At 38.6% G+C, this 5,092-nt stretch overlaps 1 long non-coding RNA gene across 1 annotated transcript in view; it reads left to right on the top strand.

The window, feature by feature from the left end:
* LOC111741821 overlaps positions 1–3,415 on the top strand; it is a 45,613-nt gene extending 42,198 nt beyond the window's left edge. Inside the window, exon 3 of the long non-coding RNA XR_002781095.1 lies at positions 3,379–3,415. This is a non-coding gene — a long non-coding RNA (uncharacterized LOC111741821). The remainder of the gene's footprint in view (positions 1–3,378) is intronic.
* Positions 3,416–5,092: the final 1,677 nt, after the last annotated feature.

Here is a 5,092-nt window from a genome sequence, read left to right as displayed (position 1 = left end):
GGAGAAGCCCTCCGTAGGAGAAGCACTGCTTTTTCCATTCAATCTCAGAGATGCGCTGCCAGTTTCACTCCAAGTTTCTCCTTTCAACATTCCAATAAATACATTAATTTCATTCAAATCCCTCACAAGAGAAAGGTTTATAAACCAATAACATTACAAAATATTAGTTATTAACTTCAGAAATACCTCTAATATGAAAACTCACCTCATATATTTCTCTTAAGAGCTAGGAAAAGTTTGACTTTCATCTTTAAATATCTATGTATTTCTTTTTTTTAGGTAAAAGCTATGTAACTTTCATTCCAGCTTTGCTTTCGCTTCCAGGAAATTCTGAGTTAGGTTTGCCGTTCAACTGTGATAGTTATCCTTAGGCTGAATTTCCAAAACCGTTATCCCTCTCATGTTGTTACTGAGCCCTGTTCTTTTGTCCTTTGAGCTAATGGATTTATTATATCTGCCTTTTATTATAAACCTATATCAAATACTGACATATAGCAAAGATATACATAATGATAAATAAAGTATTAGGTTGAACATGTGAAAAATTTCCTCAATCTGACCAATTTTGACCTTGAAAAAATATCATTTTCATGAGATTTGACCTAATAATGAAGAAAGATGTTATCTATAATCACTTTAATTCATTTTTTTGGAAGAGGCTGTTTACCAACAACTTTAGTAAAATTTGTATCTTAATGGGAAGAACATTTTCGAATTACAGATATATTCATCCTTTACAGTACCCCCCTCCCTTAAAAATTACCGGTGGGTAGGTAATTGAAACTGGAAAAAAAAAAACCTTTGAGTACCATTTCTATTGTAGCTTTTAGATTTTTATCACCTGGTAGTTCTTTATTGATACCACATATGTTCCACATAGTCTGAGTAAAATATCCTCAAAAACTTCTTAGGACCTGATTTTAATAATAATTTTACAAATAAAAAATATGCTTTCTCTTTTTCTCAGTGGAACTAAAACATACAAATTTCTTTTGGTCCATAGACAATCTGCTGTAAACTTCTCAAAAACAATATGAATGTGTATTTCTCAATTAAACTCAACTTATCCTTCTTAACAATGTATGAAACAATAACATCCCTTACTTAATTTAGACAACTTATTTTAGAAAAACTAATGTGTGCATGAAATTCTTGTTTTGAATATTTTTCTCATTGTATGCTCATTGTGGCTGCATTGGAGAAATTAAGAGGTTTATTGTGCCTGCTGTGGACAGGGAGTCTCACGGGAGCAAAACATATTTAGGTACATCATTACAAAATTAGGATAAAGTTTGCAGTTATTGGAATAAAAGCAGCAAAAGTGACTATGACAACCTGGAAGAAAAATAGCAATGTAGTCACCATTTGATCTTTCCCAATTTTTTCCTGCCATGTTCTTCAATGAAATCCAAGGTATTGAATTATTTGTCAAGGAGCAGTTTAATTTCTAAATGGCAAGCCAGGGCATTTTGTGATGACTGATGTGCAACATACGCCAGAGGCAGTTTAGGTGAAGTTGGTCTCACTACCTTGGGATGGTTGATATCAGTCAGGGAAATAATTGTAAATTGTGACTATTTGTAAAAATGCTCAATATATTCTAAAATAGAAGTGAGTGTATATTTTGGCTAAGGTTTCAGTATTGTTTTCTGGACAACTCATGTTATTTGGATGTGTGGAGAAAAAGTAGTAGATGCTTATATAAGAAGACTCTTTTATATGGGGGAAAATATCTAACAACCTATTACTGTAGTGAAGATTGTAATAATTCTGAGTTATATGTAGTTCAATTTCCAGAGAAAAAGGAGTAGTTCCCTGAGAAAGGTTCATTTCCTTTAGAAATTCCCCATGGTTTTGGCTTGGTTCTTAAGCACATGAACACGTGCATAGGCACACACATACTCACTCATGCTTTTTAAAAAGTTTCCTTCACAATAGCATTCCATATTATTTTAGCTGGAGAAAGGTGCAGGAAGGAAATGTCCAAGATTTGGTGTTTACTCGGACCATGTCATTAACATTTCCAATTTGTTGAGTGGTTTCCACGTTTCCCAGAGCGCCTCATCCTGTGAAAGCTGATGGATGGGCTGACAGAGACTTCTAGGCTTGTGTTGGTATAGTATGAGCCAAGTGCCTGGAAACAATAAAACAGCAATTTTCTGAGAGATTTACCTGCAGGAAAAGCCAAAAACATAAGAGCCTTTTTCTACTTTCCCACTCTAAGCCTCTTCTTTCTCTCAGTCCTGAGAGGGGTTTGAGAGGACTGTATCCTGTCACGTTAATTGAGGGTGACATTCAATGTAATCTCAGCAGCAGCTGCTGTAATGGCTCCAAGGGAAAGACCACTGGAGCTGGAATCAGAAGAGCTGGGCTCCGGTCTGGCTAGAGTGGAGGCTTCCTGTGATGAACAACAGAAGCCAAGGCTGCAGGGGTTAGGAAATGTCAGGTCTTTTCTTTTGAAAGCTTGGACAGAGGCATCTAGGCATGATTTGACAATGGTTCTGGCTCCAATAATAGCGATGAACCAAGAAAAGGCTCCTCCCCAATTAAGCCCATCAGAGCTGGGTCAGACGGTCTAAAATTCATCTTGGGCATCATCCATCCACTACATCCTCAGAGGGCTGTGCCTTTTTATGTTAGAAAATAGGAAGAAATGTGTGTCCTGGACTCAGTGCCCTAAAGAGAGATTCAGAGTGAGGAGGTCTGGACAAAAGAAATGTGAGGGACTGCCTGGGGTTGGGGAGTCTTTGTCCCTTAAGTCAGTTTCGTAATAACAACCAATTAATCTTAACCTTAACCCTGAAGTGTCCCATTCAAGTCCACAGCCCATGTATTCTTTATGATCTAAGATGCATAGGACTATGGCAATTCTGCCTACCATTGTCATTTCTTCTTTGAAAAACGACTTTGGCGTGTTGTATTTTATATTCATGTTCACACAGTAATCCTTATCTCTTCCAAATATTAAATGACCATAAACTTAAAATAAGCTATCTGGACGACTTGAGAGAATGAGGATAAAATAATTTCCTTCAGTGGAATTTTGGTAAAATAATGGACCAGCTCTTACCCTGAAACAAGCTTTTTCTTTTAGGGTTTAAAAATCATATGCCATAAACTCAGTGTAAGCATATGTGGCCCTGGGGTAAGATACCACAAGAAATTCCCTATAGCAGGATAGTATGATGAAGACATTTACTAAACAATGAGACAGGAAGAACTTTTCCCTTTTCCCACTCAAGAGGGTGAGCAGGCTGTTGGTCTAGAGGCATGAGGTCCTGTTATCTTGGGGCAGGGTTAGGAGCCTTTTTAAAGTTCAGGCTTGAGAAGGTGAAAAAGAGGGCAAACCAGTTATTTTTCCTTTTTTTCGAGCCCTAGGTGGAGACTTTTCTGCCCCAATTCCAGGAGGTACAGGACTTTGATACTTGGGTCATGACTCCACAGTGCTTCAACCTTAAAGGTCTCAGTAGGACCAATGGCTGACCCACGTGATCACAGAAACATGCATGCTGTGTATACATAGTAGGACTGTGAATAGCAACGACAGCTGTCTTTGAGGTAGGACATGAGCTTGTACATCAAGTGATCCTCTGGGTGGCAATCATGATGGACTCAAGAGCAGATGCTTCCCTTCAATTTTTCTGGATTGACTATATTCCTCTAGCTTCTGTCAATTAAGACACTAAATATCTTCCTAGTGCATGAAGATTTAACTTGATTTGTAAAAGTTAAGTGCAATGATTCTTGCACCCCTGTATTGAGGAGAGAATTTATACATATTAATGAGGAGCTAGTGGTTTGTTCCCCACTTTTCACCCCACAGCTAAAATGGCTATTTCTTAACTAATGAGCAACAATCACTGCAGGAGCTAAGTAGGAGTAACCACTAATAAGGAGACTAAAGGAAACAAGGTCAGCAAAAAGCTATAAGGCAAGTATAAGTCCAAATGCAAATTTTATTCAGAATAATTAGAGTTGTCTAGACACTGATGAGAGTTATAACCAGTAGCAAATAGCAGGTAGTCCATGATCTACTTTCTACAAATGCTGGAATGAAAAGTGGTTTGAGTCTTGGATGGTTCCTGCTTTACCTTAGAAAACTAGTAATAAGCTGTCAGCCAGGGATGAAGACACAATTCCCAGGTCTATCCAGGAATACAACTAACCTTCAATGCTGGGTCTGGACCCACACCTCTGCCTTTGGCCTAGATACTGGCCCCAAAACAGCAAAGCATTGAATCCCATCAACTTTTCATTGTGCAAAGCAATAAAAGCAATACTGGGAAGCCCATCCGGAGCCATCTTTGCAGCCAGAGCTAGAAGTCAGACGATAGGCTAGCCACCAGGCAGAAGCAGAATGGACGTCAGGAACTGCGAGGAGCCCATGAACACTGGCCAGCTGTCATGAGGTCTTTCCAGAGAGACACTCTGATCACGCTGCACAGCCTCCCGTCTTCTGTCTAACTTTCTTCCCAGCATCACCTCTAGGTCTCTGCTGGCAGCAGTGCTTTTGGACTAATTGGTCTCACTAAATGAGTTTCACATTGTGATTTCTGTCTGAATAGATGAGTGAGCATTTTCCTAAGTTGCATCTCATTTTACTAACCTCCCTAACTTCTCTGCTTTCTTGCATCCAATCAATCATTCCACTTCAATGGTGTATTTTATTAATGAGCCATTCACTCCCTTTTCCAGGTCATTAGTGAGGATGTCAAATTCTGACCGGACCTAATACTAATTCCCAAGCTGATTTTAACACACGTTTTGTTAACTCACTGTTAAACACTTTTGGGGACATAGATATTAATGTTTACTTAAGAAGTTCCTATTTTGAGGATGAAAGGACAGATGGTCACATGTTACATAGCACACCATACATAACCATGAAATTCTAGCTTCCACCAAGTGCATAGTGCAGGCTCATTTATTCATTCACTTTTGTCTAAAAAACAGAAGAAGGATTATGCCCTTCGGCAGTAACCCTCTCTGTTTTTCATGCTGCTCCAGCACTCACACTTACCTATTGATGTGCCTTTTCTACTTGATGGACGCTTCTGATTTTAGTATACCTTCTTGGCTAGTTCTCAGGATA

Source organism: Pteropus vampyrus, unplaced genomic scaffold, assembly GCF_000151845.1.
Source record: "Pteropus vampyrus isolate Shadow unplaced genomic scaffold, Pvam_2.0 Scaffold82, whole genome shotgun sequence".
Taxonomy (NCBI): Eukaryota; Metazoa; Chordata; class Mammalia; order Chiroptera; family Pteropodidae; genus Pteropus; species Pteropus vampyrus.
This window is presented reverse-complemented; position numbering and strand designations above follow the sequence as displayed.